Consider the following 24849-nt stretch of genomic DNA (forward strand, 5'->3'; position numbering starts at 1 on the left):
AAACCACTTTAACGGTCATACTCTTTCTTGGCTGTGCCTGAATTTAACTGCTTATGATTCAGATTCCAGCCAACATTTATTTTGTTGTCTAAGAAATTTGAAAAGTAAGAATATTCTACTGCAGTAATTAAAGTTCCTAGCCCTCACACCAAATTAAGATGTTTAGTGGAATATATGATTGTATACAAATAAAGTTTTTGAATATATACTGGTAATCATGAAACGTATCTATGCTGATGGAGATTACATCACTCTTTTGTTGTTATTATGTTAAAGGCAAAAACAAGCCCTGTAAGCACTGGAGTAATGCTAATTTGTTAAACGGATGAAGCAATGAAGCGGGGATAAACATAGCATTAAAAATGGGAAAGACTGAGTGACTCAACACCTTTTGAGTTAGGTTCCAAACAACGTCTAATTTCAAGCTCCACTAAATAAGGAGGACAATATCTTATCTTCTGTTTTATAACACCTTCAGTGTTTAGTTTAATTCCTATGACAGACAGGTGGCATCACATGGAGCCCATAGGTGATTTGAGAACTGAAATTCAGAGACTGAGAAAAGACAAAGCATACATTGCCTGATGAAATAATTTCATTGTACCCATATAATATGTAGAAAAGGCAGCTATGAAATGAAATATATAGGGAAAAAACCCTTAGAAGTATAATGGTCCTTGAAATGTGTATTAGGCTTCCTCCAGAGATCAAAAAAATATCTGTAATAGAAACAATATTATGCTTTCAAGAAAATGCATTTGTCGCTGATTAAAATAGAGTCTTGTGATAAAAAATCTTGTGGGACATGCTCTACAGGAATTAGGAGAGTGACATGACAAATGAAAACTGAAGTTGTTCCGGGTTCACACACAGGGCACGGCAGAATTGTAATGGTGACAGCTCGCGTTTGTAAAGGTTTTTTAGTTTTGAAGTACTTTGCTATCTGTCTTCCGAACATGTCTTACAACAACAGGGTGAGCCAGGTAGGGCAAAAACTCACACACTCATTTTAAAGGAAAAAAAAACTTTTTATCTTTTATCTTTCTTAAACAGACAATTTTAAAACTAGAGTGACTATGTGATAATTTGCTTTTCTTGGCACAAAGGGAATTAGAAAAATGAGAGTTAGCGCAGATGAAGTTTGCACTACAAAAAAAAAAAAAAAAAAAAAAAAAGTCCTCAGAGCAACCACCAGCACAAAGAGGTGAGGACGCTGAGAGCAAGTGACTCATTTTCTGCGGAAGAAGACCAAGGGAATGATCTTTTCCATAACAGAGTTTAGGTTGTTCTTTGTGTTTTGGCATTTTACACAATTAGCATCTCCAAATGTTAAGCCCTATCTCCAGCGCACTGTATTTAAAGGGACCTGACAAGCCTGCCTTCAGATGCCCCACCTCTCACACCTTGGGAACTGGCACTCAGCTCTTCCCTTGCTTCATGTGGTCCCCAGGCAGCCCAGGTTGACTCACTGAGGTCAGAGAGAGCTTCACTTTGCACACTGTTCAGTTACGCTCAGATACCAGAGTGCACAAACTGTTTTTCTTTTACTTATAGGCCCTCATTCCATTTCCTTTCTAAGGAACTTGGCTACCGTTCTAAGCCCTTTACATCTAAAGGACATGCCACTCAATTTCCAAGCTCACTCAGGCAGAATCCTCACGTTTTAGACACCTTATCTTCTTTCCTTCTTCGGGCCTCAAAGTTTGGCTCGGCTCATGTGGAAAGAAGCTTCCTCTATTTTAAAAAATATTTTGAGTCTTCTTTCAGGTACCATCTCTATTATTCTGAGTCTCCAAAGAGCACCTAGTTCATCATGTGTTCATAGGGAGCCGGTAACATGTGCAATGCTGAGCCTGTAATGTCAGAAAGGTCCCCCTGCTGCTGCCCTCACTGAGCATCAGGTCTGTTACTACGGAGAAAAGAAACGAGACACTTCTTGGGGGGGGGGGCAAAATCTGGATGATTAAAGCCACAAAGAGAAACAAGCTAGGAGATTTGTTCCATGTTTACCTTACAGGAATCTCACAAATGAAGTGAAATGTTTGCTTCTTGGATCAGACATGCTGGATGAACGTTGCTGTTTTGCATATAGAAGCACAGGGAGACCTTGAATGCCTCATTACATGAAATATGGAGACAGGGGAGATGCTGGGCATTTCAGTCTGACAGCTAGAGACAAGATGATTTATATGGTACATTTTTTTAATGCCTGTGAAGCACAGTGGATTTTACATAATTTGCCTCTTAAATAAAAATGAATAAATGAATAATTACAATTATTCTAATAAGTGTAAAAATAGTCTGAGCAACATTAGAATATTAGTTATCCACAAACTGAACAAATAAATTATGTTAATTTTTGTTAATTCTTCACATTTATACAGCAATCTTGAATTTAACTTGCAAATGTTTCACAATCCAAGTCTTCACAGAACAAACTGCTTAGCCCTTTCTTCATGTTACAGTAGTGTACAGATTCCTACAAGGTGAACACAATTTTAGAGTGTTAACCTTAACGAATGCATATTTCCCAATAAAGAAAACTGTTTCAAAAATGTATTTCACACCAGAAATGCACTTTTATTAACCCATGTTTTTTTTCTTTGCTATGTGCAATTAAAAAATCATTACTGGAAGGAAAAAAATGAAAGCATGGACATTATAAATATAAATAAATACATTATTAATGGTATCAATTTATTCATGACATCGTGTAGAAGTACTGAACAACCACAATAAAAAAGGTTATATTTATAATCATTAATAAAATGTGTATAAGCTATGGTCATTTGCTTTTATTTTTTGAAGAAGATATCTACTGTTCCTATGAAATGTTTTGATTAGGATGACTTAAGAAATAAGGCCACAAAAATAATGAACAAATATTTTAGGAGAAAACTGAGGAAGAAAATATCACATGGATCAGTAGCAGGGAAGTCAGCAAAGCACATTAAATATACCAAGGAGGACACATTGGATGAGGGATAGAAACAGGTTAATTAACTTAGTAACTAGGTCATGCTAAACTTCTGCAGTTTGAATGCTGTGGGGAGTGAATACAGGCTCTGGAGACCAACGACTTGCTATTGCTTCAAAAGACTTAAGTAGAAAATAAAGAAAGCACCTGATGAGTCTGATAGTAATGGAAGTGGCAGGCATGCAGGGAACACACTACGTGTCTATGCAGAGAATCTAAGCAGTAAAGGTCAGCAGTTACTGGGGATGCGCACTGCGGTGCAATTTTGAAAACTGTAGCACGAACAGGTTGGATCAGAATACAGGTAGAAGGATTCTGCCCTTTCAGATAAGGACAAAGACAGCAACAATATACCACATGCAAGTTGGAAACATCAAGGCCAGGTACACTTTGTTCAGATAAAATACTCATGTGATCCACAGAAGGTTAAAGACCGAAACATAAACAGCAAAATGTAAAATTCATGAAAGTACAGAATCATGTAACTTCTGTGAGGAAAGACGCCCCGATGTTCTCACTGAGAGTGGAGGACCCAGGATGACTCTAGCATCTTCACTTCCCCTCGAGGAATTCCTTTTTTTTGTTTGTTTGTTTTGTTGTTGTTGTTTTGTTTTGTTTTGTTTTGTTTTTTACATAGTCATTGATAGTCCTCCTGGTGTCACCAACTCCCTCTTATGATGCCATTCAGCTTGGGTTATGAATGTTAGGACTTCTACTTTGTTGATTCTGTCTCACCTTGACTCTTGGCATACTGGTGGCTCTTCTGAACCAGGTCACCCCCAAACTCTGTCCCTCTGTATTAAATAGGTGGCTACTGTCGAACTCTGCATCCTTTTAGGACATTCTGAGACAACTATGTTAGACCCTCTCGGACATTTCGTTAACCACTACTCTCACTTTTCACACCCACCACTGACATCCCCTATCAAAAGCAGCCAACGCGTTTTCCAAATTTTATATAAAAGAGACAGGCTGGGTACCTTACAATTTCAGTTAAGAAACCACAGGTGCTCAGTGCCTCCTTGTTTTTCTCTGTACTGCAAACTGGCAGAATGAATCATTCAACATTTAGTGAGCATTCACACACATAGAAAGCTTTATAGTCCAGTCGCAGAGCAAGTGTGATGCCTGTGCAGTGAAAGAAACCCACCAAGAAGGACTGCCCACCGCAAGTGGCTGTTGACATATAATTATGGGATGGGAAGATCATCCATTGTTATTGATAGGAGGACAATGATTTCTCTACTAGAGTATTAATAGAATGGTATCCTCCCAACAGCTCCCACAGTGAAACTGCTTAAAAGATAAAGCCCACATGCTCAGACGAGTTTGATTTTTGCTCTGATCCAAACCTCCGTGCTTTAGATATAAAGTCTGGACTTAGTGAGGAAGGTCTGGGGACATTTCCAGACAGACAGCAGGTAGAGCAGGCAGCACAGGGACATGCAGCTGAGAGTCGCTTATCACACACATTATGCAGACTACATGACTTTTTAAGAATTGATGTGTGTGTGTGTGTGTGTGTGTGTGTGTGTGTGTGTGTGTGTGTGTGTGACAGAAGCCAGAAGAGGACACTGAAACTCCTGAAGCTGGAACTGCAGGTGTAGGCTGCCTAATACGGCGGTGAGAACCTAGCTTAGGTTCTCTGCAAAAGCATACAAACTCTTAAGTGCTAAGACATTTCACCAGCCTCAACTATGTATATTGTAAAGAAGAAAATGTTGGTGTTCAATTATCATTCAGCATTGAGAAAAGAGGGAATGAGGGAAATACACAGGATTCTTTCTATTCCCTATATAAATAAATCAAAGCTTTAAAAGAGATAAAACAACCTTCCTAACAATAAAGGCATAAAGTCAGAACCCCAACACAGGTCAAATGCCAATTTTTTTTTCTTTTTACAGAAGTAAGTTATCAGACTTTTTGGGAATCACCCAGAATACCACCACTAAACTTCCTAGCACCTGATAATCAAACAAGCAAAACACATTTAGCCAAAAAATTTGAGAAATTGGGTTTTTCAAGAAAATTCTTGAAAGTAATCTTAAAACACACAGAATTTAAGCACATTAAAGCAATATTTGCCTAGATCCTAAAGGAAAATAGAGTTGAAACCAAACATTTTTCTTTATGAATATCATTTAAAATATTTTCCTAAAGGAAAATAGAGTTTAAATCAAACTTTTTTCCTTATAAACATCATTTAAAATATTTAAAATATTGCTAGATAGACTAAGTTTAAGTTGCATGAATTATGAAGTCTAGTGTCACTATCCTAACTAATGAACTCTCAGAATAATATAAATGATAAAAAGCACTATTATTTCATTTATAAGCATGTTCATGCATAGATTTAATAACTATTGACCTCACTGTCTATGATTAAAAGTTCTACCAAGTGACATAAAGCCCTGTATTTACACCTGTCAAAGCACTTCAGTCTTAATTTGATCTTCATTCTTCCCTTTGATGTTATTGATGATGTGTAAATATTATTTTTATTTTCTCAGATGAGTGGACGTGATGAGAGCTACACCTAATCTTTACTAATACATGGCTTGGGCTGGGCCATTTCCATATAAATATCCCTAGGCCTAGGCCTGGAAGCTTCTAGGCTCCATGCAACCTAGTCTTCTGCATGGATCATGAAGGCTTCAGCTTCCACTCCACCTGCTAGCCAAGGCCCCCAGAATGTTTTTGAGACTTTCTGCTGAACAAAGTCACCCTTAGCTCTTTCTGAATTCTGGCTGGCTGGTTCCACTCAGTTTTTCTGGACCAAAACCCCTCCCCTAACTGAAAGGCTTCTCTTGGTTTCTAACTTAATCGCTCTGCTTGGGAAAGCCTCTCTGAACTCCACAAAGCATACTGTCCGGCACCAAACTGCCCTGAGCCAAACTGCCAAATTGTACCAAACTGTGATGACTGCACGAACTGAACTCCCTCAGCTTCCTCTGTGCTGATCTTTATTAGCTTCTATTTCCTGCCTGTTCTTCTGAGAGTTGGGTGTATCCTACTTCTGACTCACTCTGTCATATCTTTCTCTGACTCTTCACTTTGTCTGTCCCTCAACTAGATGCCATTGCCATTAGAGGTGTGTATTCTAGATGTGTCTCTGTTCCAGCCAGTGGGTTTGAAGGTGTGTACTTCCGCCAGGTCACACAGACCTAGGTCTTTGAATGTGATGCTTTGCCTGAATAATTTTCTCAATTTGTCTGAGTAAAATTTCTCAACAGTGATTAACTAAACAATCATGATTAAATAATCCATTTGAGGTTCACTGGAATTGCATCTTCCCAACATCTCCTACAATAAGATTTCCTAGTAATTAAAAGAGGGGCCCGGAGAGATGGCTCAGTGGATAGGAGAACTGGCTTGCTCTTCCAGAAGTCCTGGGTTCAATTCACAGCCAGATGGTGGCTCATAACCATATGTAATGGAATTTCACTCCCTCTTCTGGTGTGGATTAATACAGAGCACTAATATACGTAAAATAAATAAGTACATCTTTTAAAAAAAAGAACCCTATATCAAAAAGTAATTAAAACATATGGATGGAAGTAGATTGCTGTTTGTTTGGATCAGATAAAAATATTTTCTTGCCATAGGAATGAAGCCTGGTCTAAATGGGAACCGGTCTGGGACATGTGCACAGGCTGTGGAGCATGGATTGACACTTGAAAGACATAGACAGTAATAAAGGCACAGAACTAAGAACAGGCAGCTTTCCAGAACAAAACTTAAGGTGAAAGCCAAGCAATTAATGTAAAGGGGGGGGGGGGGGGAGATGCAAACATTCAACCGGAACCTGTGGCCCAGCCTGCTGAGCCCTCCGTAAACACAGACACCAAGCTCATAACAAGCCATAGACTTTGGTACAAAATTAAGCAGTCCTATGAGGGCAAACTCAAAGCAGGCTGAAGGGTCATTCTCTTCTCAAAAGGGGAAAAAACCCTCAAAGGTTGTCATAAGTAAACAACTAGTTATGAGGTGGATCTGCAGGAGCCATCTGATCCTCCTAACTCTACACTCTTTAGAAGCCTGACACTTCACTCATTCTCTCTGTAAATGACTTTAGCATAAAGCAGAATTCCATTGAAGACACTCCCCAGTCCCTTAACTCCACCATGACACCAAGGGAGATTTAACTTTACATATTTCTTCATACGTGTTTGGCATATATACAATACCAAAAAACTAAATATATTAAGTCTTCCAGTGCCTACTTAATTGTTAATGCTAGATCATTTGATTTATAAGCTGCACATATTGAGAAAGTTAAATGTAGCAAATCATATCCTGTGTTATTTAATTCTCTGAACTCAACACAAGAGAAGACACTGAATGGCTGATCCAATATATAAATTAACTAATGCTTTGTAAAATATATATATATATATGGCGTTGTTAAAGAGAATTAAGAAATCATAAATTATTTTAAGCACAAATATTGCCTTGAAAGAAGAAGAATCAAATGGAAATCTGGGTTTTATCTTAAGTGTTGAGGAGGAATTTGAAAAATGTAGTTCTTCTGTTCCAAAAGACTTTAAAATTTTTATGAGAAAGAAACAACTATATGAAACACTATTTTAAATAAAAACACTGTATTAGAAGCATCATCCAGTTAATTTATTATTGCTTAGCTCAATTCTTTATATAAGTCACAGGAAATGGTTGTTGAATACGATCACACAGTATTTACTTAGGATGGTCACAGGAAATGGGTGTTGAATACGATCACACAGTATTTACTTAGGATGGTCACAGCCAAGCCTGCTCCATCAGTAATTATGACTTCTTCGGATCTCACTACCCCTGTGGGGATTTGTTCTGTGTTTAAGGTCAGCAAACACCAGCTTTACGCGTCTGGAGTTTTGATATTTGTTTGGAAAGATTAGTTCTGAATTGTCAACTGCTTATTTGAAAATAATGCTATTTACTTAGAGGGATGAGTAGGTGGATAAAGTGCTCAGACAACTTTGAGAAATAATATTAAAAAATGCCTGATTTTCATGTTCATGAAAATAGAAACAAAAGCTGGTTCCAAGGATGTTATTTTCGGTTTACTTGACAACAGGTCCCTTGTCAGTCTCTTATCATCTCAAACCTGGAAAGAGGGTGCTATCCAAAGGGGGTAAACTGTATTGTGAGAAAACAGAGCTGTGCTTATGACTCTCTAAACGCATGGCTGCGGATCCAAAGCTGGTGTGTGACATGCCTTAATAACTCATTACAGATACAACTGGCCAGACATTAAGTCAAATTGTTTAAAATGCTCATTACTGATTACCCTGCACTACACTTCGAAGATGACAAAATTCATATAACTAGGTGGTGCATCCTGGACTTGGTGATACCTGAGATGGAAAATCTAAAGCCTATTGGTGCATACTTCTAGGAACTGGTCATTCATCGGCTCCAGTTTTTACGTCTTTATGTCTTATTACTAAGAGACTCTTTTTCAGATTTTTTTCATTATTCTCTATTCTGTAGAATACTGAGATTTATTTATTTTTATTTGTTTTTTGTGTGGTCTATTTTGGATTCACTGTAGTATTTAAAAACATATATAACACCCAAGTAGGGTAAACTGACTGAACCAGAAGGTTCTTCTTAATATGAATGTCCAGGATCAATAATGTGAAAATTCAGGTTCTATTTTACTCCATGGTCAGACACTATTACAAGAAAAGATAGGAAACTGCCTGCAATATATGGAGAATGAAGAAATTCACAGACGTCAGAGTCCTGCTCCACCCTTGGCCTGCTGGCCCTAAGTGTGGCTTCTTGAGGACATCCCCGTTCTAGTAACTGTGTCTCTTTCATTCCAGCAGTTTTGAAGCCCAGACTTGACACCGCACTGAGAGCCCTGCCTACTCAAGAGAAAGGCCATGCCTTATGCATGTGCCAGCCCAGCGTGGCCTAGATTTCTGTCATCAATCCTCTGTGCTAATTACTGCCTTTTGTTCAGCAGCCATGCAGTAAACTCTGAACTCACACACTCATTACCTTCCAAGCCGTCGTCATGTGTTTGTATGATAAAACTCTGACATGGTGTTATTTTCTTCACTTGGCTCACTTTAAACATTTAGGCATACCTGGAAACCCTTAGCATTGTCTGCTGAATCACACATTTTACTCGTTACACACTGTCTGATCTTTTGTGAAATGGAAAATTAAACTGTTAGCAACATGGAGCTTTAGTTCACAGTTTTCCATGGATAAAAGTATCTGCTTCACTTACCACCACAACCACCCCTTTTTTGGACAAGTGCTATACACCTAGCCATGCTATGCTGACTTCAGTTTTAAATGGTCTTTGGTGTGGCATCCGAATACGGGGTTTCCGGAAACTTCAAACTTATCATCTGTAATACATTTTCCTTGCAAACACACTTATTTACTCTTTAAAATACTAACTCTATCAGCTACTCCTTCTCTGAAACCACCACCATCTCCCAACCTGTCCTGGTTATTTTACTTGGTTAGTTTATAGGACAAGAGATTGTGAAAGCAGAAGGCTTTCTGTGGCTGCCGGATCCATGGCTTTCCATGGCTTTCCAGTCAAGGGCTGGTCACATGGCCACTTATAGAGAGCATCTGATAGACTCTGATGAAGGGGTTCTGAGTTTCTACTTACTACTTAGTATACATAAATCTACGTTGCATAGCACTGTCTTTAAAAATAACTTTGTAAAATTAAGTTAAATGTGCAATGCTATTTGTTATGTTTATTATCTAAGTAATTGAAATCAATAGAAATTAAATTCATTCAAAAAGGGCAAACATGATTATATTTGTTGCGCCCTTGATATATCTTTGTTCAATTTTTATAAAAATGGGATTAAAAACTGTATTTATAAATTTCTGCTAGAAATTTTATAGTGTTATAAAAATTCTTTGTTAAAAGCAAGGTCGCATTAAATTATATAAGAAATACCAGCATCCTTTTTTTTTCCTGTTGTAAGAAGTGCTTGTTAAACATAACAATGTGCGTTCTTCCACCCTGTAAACAACTGAAGATGTGGTACATTATAACTATAGGCTTCAAGGAGTTCGTTGTAATAACAGATCATAGGGTTCATTAGGATTTGGCTCACAGTGGAAACTAGGACAAAATGTATCCACCAGAGAGGCTCCAGTATTGCATGTGGATTACAGTCGATATTCTACTTGGCAAAAAAAGGGGAAAATGACTCTTTATATCTCAAGCAGAAAATGACCTTAATGGATGGGTAATAGGTACTCCATGGACTCAGTGGGAATGCAGGTGACTCAGGCTTGAAAATATTCAGCAAGAAACGCTGGGTGGTGAGAACAAACCACAGAAAAGATAACAGAAAGCCTTAAAAGTGCCAAACCTCATTGCTCCCCCCTGTGCTTTTATGTGCAAGAGGTCACTGTTGTGGCTACAAACACATTGGAAATTAGGCATTGCTTCCCTGTGAGTGATGTCATGCTTTTCTGACTGGCTTAGGGTGGGTGGATCAACTGCCCTCTTCTAACAACCTCTTAGGACCAAACATAAATCTTTTTAATATTAGTCACTGAGACTGACTGACACAGTGATTTCTATTAGATACTCTTTACCTGAAAAAAAAAATAATGACTTTCCCAAGAGCAATTAAGAATAACCGTACATATTATTTATTCCTCTCGTGAATCTTAAAATCATGTCACGGTATTTTTAAATAGATTATTTAACTCGCTACCGTCTGAAACATTTTACATCTTTTTAAAATAATGCACTGGGAAGAGTTGATATTCTCGCTAGACCTTTCCACTGCCCACTGCAGCCATTAGCATCTTGTTAGCCAGGTGCACACAGACTCCTCATTCTCGCTCACAGCCTGGGCTTCTCGCTCACTGTCTCCTGTTTTCTGAGGTCATCCTGGCCATCTCACTATGACCATGAAAGCCACAAAACTACACTGGCATTTGACAACTTTTCATTTTTCTTTCTTTTCTTTTCTTTTTCTAAAAATTTTATTTTATGAAATCATTATCCATAAGGGCAGACATTTTGAAAGGGCTTGTGTTTTCAAAGAAAGCACTAAATTCCTAGTGCAGGTGTTTCTTCTAATCAGGGTTGTTGGTCATGTCACGAAATTTCAAAAAATAGTCCTAGCTGGAACAAAGGTTTTTTTTTTGTCCACTCTTCTCAATTAAATACTATAGTCAAGCATATTGAAGACGTTAAATGTACTCAACCTTTAATACTTACTCATTGTAGAAAATAAGATGGCACTAATGCCTTTGACCCAACATCAGTTTCATGAGATAATATTAAATAACTAGGTGTAGTAATAATCAAGAGATGATATTAAGCAGTAAGCCTTGGTCTTGACATAGAGGAGCCCGTGAATAAATGTGGATGGAAAGAATTTGACTTTCTGTGGGTTATGAGTAGACATCTGTGCAGAGGACAAGAAAATAAGGGATGCAGATAGCCACTACTTTCTATGTAACAGACAAGGTGGCCTCCCTGCTTCACCTTTCACTAGTACCTCAACCTCAAGATTTATTTTTAACAGAAGGAATAGTAGTAAAGCTAAGGTACTTTTTCAATCTTTGTTAACGTTAGGCTCCTTTATTAACTGATTGGGTAGTTAACTCCCTCATCTTTTTTTCTATAGTGCAAACAAAGTATAAAGTCTTCAGATTACTTCCAGGCGTCTACAGGCCGGCACGTTCACGGGCCGTGGGAGGACTGTGGACAGCTGTCCGTACAGAGACTCGGGGTTCCTGAGGCTTCCATCACCAGTCTCCTCATATCACTTATTGCCATATGAAATCTTGTTTCCGCCACTCCCATTTCTACCCTTTGATACTTGAATACACTATGCATTAAGTTAGCAGACCAAATTACCTCCTGCCCCATTTTCGAAGCTTATGATTAGTTACACATATATACATGAAATAACCACCTGGTCTGTGGTTTATATGGGGTGGTATGTATGTATGTTTATGGTTTTTTTCATGGTAGCTCAAATTAATGTGGACTCCTCTTTAAGTTAAAGGAACTTCTTTTTCATGACAATCATATTTCAACTGAGTTTAGAAGGTTAGAAAAATCAATTGAAACATGATAATTAAATGTTTACTCAATTTCATGATAAACTGGATAACACTAATTATAAACTATGAAACCAAAAATGTATTAACTTAATATCTTGATATCTTGGTTTAGAACTTTTCATGAGCTTTTAAGAATAACTTTACAACCTGATACCAGCCCCCTCTCTCCACTGGCCCATCCCCCTTCTTCTTTTCAGAAAAGGGGGGGACCTAAGTGGTACCTACACACCCTGGCACCTAAAGTCATAACGGGGCTAAGCACATCTTCTCCCACTGAGGCCAGACAAAGCACCCCAGCTAAGGGAAAGGGATCCAGGCAGGCAACAGAGTCAAAGATTGCCCTGCACCCATTACATACCCTTAGAAAGAATATACTTAAAAAACAACGTTTATTTGTAGCTCACCAGGTTTTGCAAAAGCTTTGCTGATGTTTTCTGGTGTACTTGTTGTGGTTAACATTTGAAACTGGTGGATTAAAATGAAAAAGGTGTCTTTTCTATTCCCCAGATGACTAGAAAAGCAATGCACACAGCTCAACAAGTGTCTGTGGAGCAGAACTTCAAGTTTTGGGAATATGTAAAGGAATGGCGTTGCTGTATCACGTGGAAGATTGCTTCTTACTTTTTTGAGGGTTCTCCATTCTGATTTCTAGAATAGGGTCACCAATTTGCAAATCTTCAACAGATGAATGCATAACAAAAATGTGGTATGCATACACAGTGGAATACTATTCAGCTACAAAGAGAAATGAAATAATGAAAATTCTAGAAAAGAGTATATTGAGGGTGGCAATGTACCCCGAGAGACAAATGCCACATGTTCAATTCCATCTACAGTTTCTAGCTCCAAATCTTCAGAGCTACATATACAATGTGGAGTAAACACAGAAACCAGTAAATTATAGCTCTCATCCCCCACCAAAGAAGCATCCCTTCACAGGAAATGGAGACCATCACAGAAACCCACAGCCAGACACAATGTAGGGAACAATGGCTCATAAGTAGTACAGCCCAAGTGGATGCATCCACCACAGCCCCTCCCTCTGTGGCTCAAGGAAGAAGGAAGGTGGGATATAAAGGCTGGAAGATACAAAATACCAGGAAGTCCACTGTCAAATCTTCTGTCATAGAGATGATGGCATAAACAAGACTGGAACAACAGAACGATGACAACACCGACAGACGTGCTAACTTAAAAGGGGGGGGGGTGTTAACAGGGCTTCACACCTTAGAGAAAGAACTACAGGCAAATAGTGACTGCTGTGAGCGAAAAAATTTTGCTTCTTCCAGGGATGAGGCGCTTAACTGGTTATCCAGTACAGTTGGTCCTTTATGAATCCACATGCACACAATAAAAATGTGCTCAGAAGTCTGTATTTATATATCTGTGTGCGTACACACACACACACACACACACACACCATACACACACACACAAAGGAGGTTATCAATTTGAGATTTAGGGGCATTCAAGGGGCTGGAGGGAAGAAAACGAAACCAATATAATTCTATATTAATTAAAACAGAAAAAAAAGAAAAAAAAAGGCATCTTGCTGCTAGTATGTCCCTGTTTAGTGCTGTCTGTCGTATTGTTGTCAGTACTCCATTTTTCTAAGTGGCCAAAATGATGCTGTACTTTTATTCACCATCCTACTTGACTGGGTAGGGAATAAAGGGATTCCTTACAAGTTTTAATGGTGTGTTATAGGCTAACTCATTGTAATAGGAGAGCACGTTCCAACAGCTGCTCAAACTAAAGCATTATGGGAGAGACTGGTATCTTCTATCAATTAGTATCATTTGTTTTCCTTGCTCTTAGAAAAAGTAGAGGGTTCATTTGTGATGTTAATTTTTTAAAAGTAAATAGACTAATTTTAGGAAAGTCAAAGTAATATGCTTGATTGAAAATCAAGATCAGTGTTCAAAAAACAAACAACTTTATTTATATTTCATAGTGTGTTGATATAATTATCTCAGTCATGTTCTCTTCATTTATCAGACCAGAGGATATTTAGGAACTGACTGAGCTGAGAATAAAATGGGAACTCTCATGAGGAGAAAGTGTCAGTGGAAGTTAGCCTGTCAGTCACAGTGTCTATTGACAAAAAGCTGGAAGACGGCCTCACTGCAGGTTGCTATCAGTCAACCAGTTGTTTGACCTCCATCTGTTATGTGTTTCCTTTTTTGGAAAAAGGAAAAAAAGTTTTCCCACTGAAATTGTTGCTTGACACCTACTCTCTAGTGGAGATTTTAGCGGATTCTTCGCAAGACACCTGTGATGCTCCTTACTAAACAGCCGGCACTGCTGACGCCACTCAGAATCATTTGCTTCCTGTGTAGCACATAGCATGCCTGACTCCTGGTGGGTGATGGGCTATATAAGAAAATGCGTGTCACTCATGGGACAAGTATTCAGTTGGTTGCTGAGCCCCTCAGTTCAGTCTTCTCCACAGTGGTAGGAGGCCCTGCTTTGTAGAAGATAACTAAGATAAAGGACAGTTGAGACTCTGACAGTGTACCAAAGTAATGACCATGTGTGTGAGTTATTTTCTCTCACTGATCTGATGAAGCAACTGACAAAAACAAGGGCGAGTTATTTTGGGCCATACTTCAAGGGGGCAGTCCGTCATGGAGACAAAAACATCATGGCAGAAACAAGCAGAGGTTGTTCACACCGTGTCCCAAAATTAAACAGAGCAAAATGAGAGCTAACGTTCGGCTGGCATCCTCCTTTTATTCATCTTTTATTCAGTATGGAAGACTAGTCCCTGATGTGGGAATGGCCCCTATAGACTCATGTGGTTGGATGTTTGGCCCATTAGAAGTGACACTATTAGGAGGTATGGGCTAATTGTTGGAGTAGGTGTGGCCTTGTTGCAGGGAGTGTGCCACTGTGGAGGCAGGCTTTGAGATCTCCTATGCTCACGTGCTGCCAAGTATAGAATCCAGTCCCCTCCTGCTGCCTGTGGATCCAGCTGTAGAAGGAATGCCCACCTCCCTCTTCAGCACCATGTCTGCCTGGACGCTGCCATGCTTCCCGCCATGATGATAACGGATTAGACCCCCGAAACTCTAAGCCAGCCCCAATGAAATGTTTTCCTGTATAAGAGTTCCCTTGGTCATGGCGTCTCTTCCCAGCAATACAACCCTAACGGAGGCACCTGGATACTGTCACCCTCATTCAAACTGAGTATCCCCTCCTCAGTTGAATTCCTTCTTACAATGTTTTTACAGGCTTACCAGGAGGTCGTTTCCATAGTAATTATAAATTGAGTCAAGTTGACAACAAAGAGCAATGTGAAGACACTCTCTGGCAACCATCTTAGATATAATGTAGACAACTAGTTAAGTTTTCTGTAGATAATTGAAGGGGGTTAAACAGTTAACTTGTTACTTCTATATACCATTGTAGAGACGGAACATTATTAAGTCCTGGATAGCTCTGAGGATTCATTCAAATGAACATAACAGAAACCTAGCTGAAAGGAAAGTAGGTGCAGGTATATACATCTAAATATGTTAAGTCCACAGCAACCATAAAACTGTTATAATAATGGGTGTACAAACAGAATGCATGGAGGGCACGCTACGGAGGGAATGTCCTCCGATAAAATCCTCTGTAGCACCCTCTCCAGTTTTCCCGTCTCTGTTCGTTTTCCTCTCTGCAGCTGAATTACTTCATAAGCCTAGATTCATGGACCTCAGTGACTTGAACCTGTGATGGTTAATCTTTTCCTTGATGGGATTCAGAATCACGTAGGAGATTTTTAAAGTACTGGATGTGTCGGTAGGGTGTTTGCACGGAGGGTGAACATGTGGGACTATTAGAAGCAGAAGAGAGAGGGAGAATAAGCTAGTGCAGACAGTCCCTAACTTCTTTTCCTGTATTAGGTGAAGCATGTTCTCCAGCAAGTACCCACATGGCCCCGAGATGTCGCATGCATACCATGCATGAGGCTGAGCAAGCGCTGACTGTGTGTGCTGAAAAGTGCAAGCAAGGGGGAAAAAAAAACCTTTACTTCCTACCATTGTTTGCATCAGCTATTTTGTCACACTGACAAGAAAAGTATTTTACACAATGTCTCTTCACATAAGTTAAAAATCCCAAAGGAGAATATGATTAAACAAGCCAGGCGAGTGTGTGGTCTCTAAGCATGGGTAAGAGCTCCTGCAGAACACATGCTTGGAAGAGAAAGCAAACTCAACTCAAAATCTGACCCCCATAGCGTGATTTATGTCAAATAAAGGATGCACAGGCAGATCCACATTTAGCCTTACTCCTAAAGTAAGCAACCAAAAAGGCTTGGTTTTCTAATTATTTCAAAGGCAAAACATGACCCCATAAGAATTAATTCAGTAGACAGACTTAAAGTGCACTTGATATGAGGTAATTTAAGTTATTTACTTGTGAATACTGAATACATTTGATGCATAAATAAATTGCAACTTGACTGTGGGTCAGATGCCCTTGGGGGTATTTCTTTAAAACATTCATAAATTATATTTTGCTTTTCCAAAACAATTAGAAAATATGTCTTTCAATGTTTTAGATAAATAGTTGTAGACTAGAATGTAACAGTGAAAATAACAATATAGATGCATAACATATACAGCTCACAATAAAAGCTATACATGTAACATACATATAGATCTGTAATAACTGTCTTTATCTAAGAGAAAAAATCATATCCAAAAGGACACATTCTTTTTTTCTATTTTCCTCTACTTTTCACAACCCACCTCTCAAACGAAGAGTAGGGCCCCTCATACACCTCACACACATCTTGGCAAAGGGCAGGCAAGAGGCTGGTTGGTGGCAGTGGGGAGGTCACGTGGGATCTCACGGTTTTAGAAATGAGAGCAATCTTGAAAATCATTTAAGGCTTCTCTTTCTTGCCAAATGAGAGAATTTAAAAAGGTGTTCCTAAGCTCCAAGTACTGGTAGAATTATGGCTATGAAAATGTGCTTTTAAAGTTTCAGTCCATGAGACAAGACTAAATTTCTAACCCTCTGTGGCTTAGAGCCTTTCTGTATTGGCTGGCTGCTTAGCTGCCTTGCCTGCACTGATAAACAAAGCAAAGGGGCAAGCTAAGATTACAGCAACACTCGGTGTTCCAGGAAGGGAGAGTCTCTGGAAATGCTGTTGCTTTTTTCGATTCACCCTTATTATTGCAAATTGTGTGCAGGTGAGTGTGTCTGCATGTGGATATATGCACTTGAGTGCAGATGCCTGCAGAGGCCAAAGAACTCAGACGCCCTGGAGCTGGAATTTGACGTGGTCCTGGGAGCCAAAGTAGAGTCCCCTGAAAGAGTAGTGAGTGTTAGCTACCCAAAAGTGCCATGTCTTATTAGAAGAAAAAATGGGAGAGTCTGATATGTCTAAACACAGTTTGTTAAAACCCAACGATTCTGAAAAAAAAAAAAAGACTAGATTATACTCCTCTTAATCTTTGAATTTTGATCTTATAAGAGGCAATAATTTGTTTATGATCTATGCAAGGCATATAAATTTGAGAATTTGTATTTTTTAGTTTTATTAGCATATTTTAATTATATGAAATTTTGTTTTATTATGATATTCCTATATATGTATTTAATGTTTTTTGATCATATCCCTACCTTATTAGCCCTTTCTTCCCTTTCCTGCTCATTTTTAATATATACTTTATTGAAAATATTTTCATATATTCTTATTACAGCTGCCCACTACCAGCTTCTATTATCTCCTCCTCAGCGACTCAATTCCATGCCTTGTTTCTCTTCAGTTTATACTGATACCATTCCTTTTCTCAGCTTAGTCCCCTTCCTAATTTCATGCATGTTTTACAAATGAATTTAATTAGCATTGCTTACAGTAGTAGCCTATAAGCCTCAGGGAAGGCTGAGGCCTCTTGAGACAACGTTAAAGGTCCAATCTTGTGAAGACCTTACCAGAGGAATAACATTTGCTGGGACCTTAAGAGCACAATGGTTACTTTTTTTTTTTTTTTTAGATTTATTTTATTATTATGTATACAGTGTTGTCTGCTTGTTTATCTGCAGGCCAGAAGAGGGCATCAGGTTACATTATAGATGGTTGTGAGCCACCTTGTGGTAGCTGGGAATTGAACTCAGGACCTTTGGAAGAGCAGGCGGTAGAAGGCAACACTGCCGGCCACTCTGCTCTTTCCTCCTTTAGCTCCTACGCGCTTTCCTTCAGTCTCCTCTGTAATGCTCCCTGAGCCTTGAGAGGGTGGTGAAATCTATAAAAATAAGTTCAGTACAGCTACATACACATACACAGTTATATATATGAGAAACTGGGGCACACCTCTTCCAAATTAGGAAGCTGGTCTTCTTGTCAAGAGGATTTCTATAGCACGTATGCCCCCAAGCTCTGTACTATAGATTCTCCAGCGCTTGGTGTTATTTTAAAACATGATGTTAAGTGAGGTGAAGTCCACCTCCCACTGTTCCACAAACGTTCTCCTCCGTTACCACTCTTAGGATAGTCTGCCTAACTGCGGTATAGCCCAGGCATTACTACCTGTTCCTCACTATAAACACCTGGCAGATTCAGACGCCAGTAACCTAAGTCACCCTGCCACACACTTCCGCGGATTCCTCTCCCACCAAACAGTCTGCACGTCCTCTTTAGGCAGCATTCTGGCCCCTACCGCTTCAGAGCTTCCTTAGCTTTTGTTGCTGCTGTTTGCACAGAGTTCGTACTCGGTTTCGCTGCACCTAAAGCTTCGGCCGGCCGTTTTAGAGGGACATTCCCGATTTCTCACTGAGGGGAAGGGAAGCTGACTGCAGTTCTTCTTACACAAGGCAGAGTTTTAATGATGTGAATGCAAGTATTATTTATTTTGACAAGGGGGTCGTCCCTTCCAATGATAAGAGATTCTTCCTTGTTTTATGTTTTGGCTTGATCTAGGATCCTTTCTTTCAGAGAAGAAACCAAGGATCTCCGTTATCAGATCAGAATATCCATTAAAGTAGCTCAACAGTTAAATGTCATTATCCAACGTTGTCAATCCAGAGCAAGTAATAAAAAAGAATGTAACCCATTTTTTTTACTGAATTCAAACATATGCATATGTAATGGCCTGATCCAGACATACTTGTGGCTTCAGAGTGGGTTCCCGTGTCCACAAGAGGAACATCATTGTACAAGTCCACAGGTATGGTTTTCCCTATAAACTTCTCGTTTTTTATTATCTTCTTCAGTTCTGTGAGCTAATCACTTCTTCTAAAATCGTTCATTTTGTTCTTACAACCAAGAGCACTGCAGAGGCCAGGGATGGTACTAGGCTAGCACAGAGACTCAGCGACCTTCACAACTTCATTCTTCTCTCAACCTGTGTAACTCATTAGCTTGAGAAAATGTATTTAAGCTGTTTTTATACACATTTTCTGTGACTGTATTCACTTGCTGTAATTCCTTTTTAATTGTTTGGCTTTCCTTTTATTTATGATGTAAACTGTGCTATAATTACTCTCATCAATTTTCAAAAATAGCTTATAGATTGTAGGCAATGTATTGACTTTTATGGCCAATATTAACTTTGTAGCACTGTAAATCTCTTGCAGGCTACAGATGGGGACTGAGTTATAGATCACAAATACATTGCAAAAGGAAAACAAATAGGTTCTTAGAAGAGATGAGAAAGATACCAGGTGAATACATAAGTGAAAAATTTATGTCTTCAGTATGTAGGAAAAGACTGATGCAAGCTTACATAAAATATAAAATGTGTCACACCTATATGCCTCAGAACTATAAACAGCTATTTATTCTACAGGCTGACTAGTAAATGATTTCCTATTGACTGGAAGAAACAGTAAATAATCCAAGGATAAGGGTGATTCATTCACCGACTTGCACTTTCATTTGTTTGTTCCACAATAAACAGTTACAAAGCATCACACATGTGTCAGGTACCTTTTCCTGGGCATGGTGGCTACGATGGTTTGAATAGGAATGGCCTCTATAGGCTCACACATTTGAACGCTTAGTAGGGAGTGTCCTTAGGAAGTGTGGCCTTGCTGGGGTAGGAGTGGCCTTGTTGGGGTAGGTGTGGCCTTGTTGGGGTAGGTGTGGCCTTGCTGGTAGAAGTGTGTTAATGGGCATGACCTGGGCAAGAGCTGGTCAGTTTCAGAAGCCCAAGCCAGTTCCAGTGTTCTCTCTCCATCTGTCTGAAGATTCAGATACGGAACTCTCAGCTACCATGTCTGCTTCTCTGCTGCCATGTTTCGTGCCATGACGACAAATGAATTAAACCTCTGAACTGTGAGCCAGCCCAAATTAAATGCTTTTCTTTATAAGGTTGCCATGGTCCTGGTGTCTCCCCACAGAACAGCATGTGTGTGCAAGTCAAAGGAAAGCTTTGTGGAGTCAGATCCTTTCCTCCAGATTCAAATGGATACCAAGGATGGAACTCGGGTAATTAAACTTGTAAAGCATCAAGTGTCCTTGCCTACTAAGCCATCTTGCCCAGAACAAGAGTTTAAAAAAATTTTTTTTTAAATTAAACCCAAACTAAATGAAATCTGGAAATAAAAATTTAGGAACTCAAACACAAATCTCTGAGACAAGCCTCACCAACAGAATACTAAGAGACAGAAAACAGATTGCCAGGAATTGAAGACACAATAGAAGAAACAAATACCCAAGTCAAAGAAAATATTAAATCTAAAAACCTCCTGACACAAAGCACCCAGGATATCTGGGACACTGTGAAAAGACCAGACTAAGAATAATAGAAGTAGAGGAGAGAGAAGAAATCCAGGTCAAGGCCCAGAAAATATTTTCAAAAAATTTGTAGAAGAAAATGTCTGTAACCTAATGAAGAAGCATAGAGACCAACAAATAGATTGGGCCAGAAAAGAAAGTGACCTTGACCCACATTAGATGGAGAAACATATAAAGGCCTATTAGGCTAACACCTGATTTCTCAGTAGAAGCTCTAAAAGCCAGAAGGGCCTGGACAGATATGTTGCAGATTCCAAGAACCTAAAGATAGTAGCCCAGACTACTATACTTGTCAACACGTTCAAACACAAGAGAGGGAGGAAATAGGATATTCCACAATAAAACCAAATTTAAGCAATATCTACAATTCCAGCCCTACAGAAGGAAATTGACAACCTATTGTGGGAGACTATGAAGGTGGTTTTCACACTAATAACGTAACCCCACACCTGAAACCTTTAGATCAAGAAGTAATCATACCCAAAAGGATTACAGAGCAAGAACTAGTCAAAGTCATGGCTAAAATCAATAAAATAAAACCAAACAACCAAACAAAACAAGAAAACACAAGGAAAAAATAATATCAGACCAGTAAATCTAAGGAGGGGAATCCCCCACCCCCACCCCCGAATATACACACACACCACACCCCACACACAACAAAATAATAGGAATCATCAAACACTCACTGCTCATAGATACCTCTCAATATCAGTGGTCTCAAGTGCCCAAATTAAAAAATAACTAACAGAATGAATGCTAAAACATGACCCATCATTGTGCTGTATTTAAGAAACACACCTGACCATAAAATATAGATATCACTTTGGGGTAAAAGGATGGGAAAAGATATTCCAAGCCAATGGGATTAAGAAGCTGCTGTAGCCATTTTATTATGATGAAATATACTTCTAGCCAAAACTAATCAGAAAAGATAGGAAAGGACACTACATACTCATCAAAGGACAAATGTCCACCAAGAGGACATCGCAATTCTTAACATCTGTGCCTCAAACACAGGGTCACCAAATTTGTACAAGAAACATGGCTACAGTTTAAATCACATACTGACCCTCGCACACTGGCAGTGGGAGACTTGATGATCCCGTTCTCGCCAACAGACAGGGCATCCAGACAGAAACTGTACAGAGAAATGATGGAGCCAACTGATGTTATAATCCAAATGTTCCTACCGTATATTTACATAACATTTCACCAAAACACAAAAGAATATGCCTTCATCTCAGGACCTCATGGACCTTTCTCAAAATTAACCACATCCTCTTACAAAGAGCAAGTCTCAACAGAAACAATTATAAAAAAAAAGAATGAATGAGAAAGAAAGAAAGAAAGAAAGAAAGAAAGAAAGAAAGAAAAAGAAAGGGGGAAGTAATACCTTGCATCCTATCTAAGCACCACGAATTAAAGACGGACGTCAACAACAGGAAGCTTACAAATGCATGGAAACCGAACCGCTCTCTACTGAATGAAAAGCAATCCGAGACAGAAATTAAGAAAGAAATTATAGGAGTTTTTAGAATTAAATGAATACAAAACATGCCCATTGTGGGAAACTATGCAGGTGGTTCTCACACTAGTAACATAACCTCACACCTGAAACCTCTAGATCAAGAAGTTATCATACCCAAAAGGATTACAGAGCAAGAACTAGTCAAAGTCATGGCCAAATCAATAAAATAGAACCAAACAACCAAACAAAACAAAGACAAAGAATCAATGAACAAAGAAGTTGGTTCTTTGAGAAAAATCAGTAAGACTGACAAATCTTTTATCCAAGTTAACCTAAAGTCAGAGACAGAATATTTAAGTTAACATAATTACAAATGAAAAGGGAGACACAACCATAGGCTCTGAGGAAATCCAGAGAATTATGACATAATTCATAAACGTGCACCCCACCAAATTGGAAAATCTAAAATAAATAATTTTCTTGATACATATTGCTTAAAAAGTAAAATAAAGATCAGATGAACAATTTAAATAAACCTATAACCTTTAAGTAGGAGCCAGAACCTTCCAGTATCCCTGGCTCTCCTGTTAGGGATGGTTTTGAGCCACTCCACACAGGTGCCGGGAGTCAATCTCCTGTTAGGGATGGTTTTGAGCCACTCCACACAGGTGCTGGGAGTCAAATGCCAGCCATCTGAAAGAGCAATAAACAACCTTAGCTGCTGAGCCATCTGTCAAGCCCTCAAGCTAGCATTTATAAGATAGATATTTTACAATAATATACGGAACTTTTATTACCATAAATAACTAATCTATGTCATTTCATCTTTTTTTAAACAATATTTTATTTATTTTTAAAGATTTATTATTTATTTATTATGTATACAATGCACATCAGATCACATTATAGATGGTTGTGAGCCACCATGTGGTTGCTGGGAATTGAACTCATGACCTCTGGAAGAGCAGTCAGTGCTCTTAACCGCTGAGCCATCTCTCCAGCCCCGTAATTTCATCTCTTAATGTATTAAACTGCTAGAAATTTTACTTAACTCCAAGAAACAGTTGGACTTCTTATTTTAATAGCAGTCTTCCAATGTTTTTATCTTACATGGGCTAAGAATGCAGAAGGATATGTGTTAATATATATTTCCCTCCAACAGATAGATACATTTTAATAAGTAACTTATTATATTATATGCAATTTAACCAAACTACTAAGACTTTTACACTATAAGTACGTCTCTTTATGTATGCCTCTTGGGGGGTTCTTTAAAAAGCTAAAAAAAATGGTGTTAAGTATTTCTAGTTTTGAAAGTCAAGATTCCATCAGGAAAAACTAGCCAAACCTGTAAAACAGAACAGGAGACAGTAGCTCTCAGCTGCGCCCTACCCTAGGCAGCCGAAGGAAGATCTCAGCGTCCCTGCTGGGGTTTCCTATGCACAGAAGGTCAGGTCCTCTAAATGATCTGAGATTCAAATCTCAGCTGCAGAGAAGTGCAAAACAGAAGCAGTCCTGTGACAGGTGCAGCTAGCTATTTATTTATTTATTTATTTTCAATGTCCAGTATCCCTGAGACTTGACACAGTGAGAACAGAGAGTGACATCACTGAATCCCAGTGGGTTCAGATTTGTGCACATCGGCTTTGCTCTATGCTCATCTGTCCTTGTTTCTCACAGGAGTCCAAGCTCATTCTCCCATTCATCTGCTTCCTGTCCTGCTCCCAGGGTGATGTGCACTGTGCTTGCTCACCAACAGACAACTTCTCACAGAACTTCCTCATGTCTCTTCAATTCAGGAATTTTTTTTTTCCTGTTCTTTAATTATACTTGCTCGACTTTTCCTATAGCCACGTACAAGTGAATTCACTAATAAGTACTTTTATCTAAATGACTGGGCTGTTTGTATTTCAACTGTTATGAGAACGTCCTTAATATCTAGTTGAACTGGCTGCAGTGATATTCAAAGATGAGGGAACTCTAGAGCAGACAATTAAGGTATTCCCGGGTGGGCGAGACTGCAATGATCCCAACAGAAACCTCTTAAGGGCCTCCAAACACTTCCTGTCTGAACCTCTCATGGGCATAGATAACTTCCATTCTCTTATGCCCTTTAAAATAGGTTCCTGGGTGGATTCATTAGCCCAGCGTGCTCGTGTGCTACTTCACAGTCAGGCAGTGTAAGGCTAATAAACTGCTGACTTCATCCCTTCGCGTTGGCCCTCTGCCGTTCTGTGAGAATTCAATAAACACTGGAGGATACACAAAGGAATGACACAATGACTCTACGCTGAACAGACTCCCCCTCTTCGGAACACTCAACCCAACAACCCAACAAAGAGGATACAATATGTTTCTACTGAGTATCATGCACATCACTGCTCAGTACTGTCATATGACAAGCAGGCACATAAGCATCGTTATTAGACTTTACAGCTGAGACTCACAGGCAGAGTGTGGGAATAAGCATGTGTGGGTCTCTCACCCCAGAGTACACGTTGGTATTTTTCATCAGACTGCGGCATTAGCCTCACAATTATCTCAATTTCCTCACCTGTTCGTTGCCTCTTGTTCCAGCATTACTGTTTTTTT

General features: G+C 39.0%; 1 protein-coding gene across 5 annotated transcripts in view; it reads right to left on the reverse strand.

Moving 5' to 3' along the window:
* RALYL (RALY RNA binding protein like) overlaps nucleotides 1-24849 on the reverse strand; it is a 651644-nt gene that overhangs the window by 471497 nt on the left and 155298 nt on the right. Inside the window, exon 1 of one of the 5 annotated variants that reach the window (XM_084796701.1) lies at nucleotides 22801-22933. The exons of the other annotated variants lie outside the window; for them this stretch is intronic. The gene's annotated coding sequence lies outside the window, so the exon portion shown is untranslated. Of the gene's footprint in view, nucleotides 1-22800; nucleotides 22934-24849 lie in introns of those variants that run through there. 5 annotated transcript variants of the gene reach the window in all.

The sequence above is a fragment of the Acomys minous genome, assembly GCF_964271855.1.
Source record: "Acomys minous genome assembly, chromosome: 9".
Taxonomy (NCBI): domain Eukaryota; kingdom Metazoa; phylum Chordata; class Mammalia; order Rodentia; family Muridae; genus Acomys; species Acomys minous.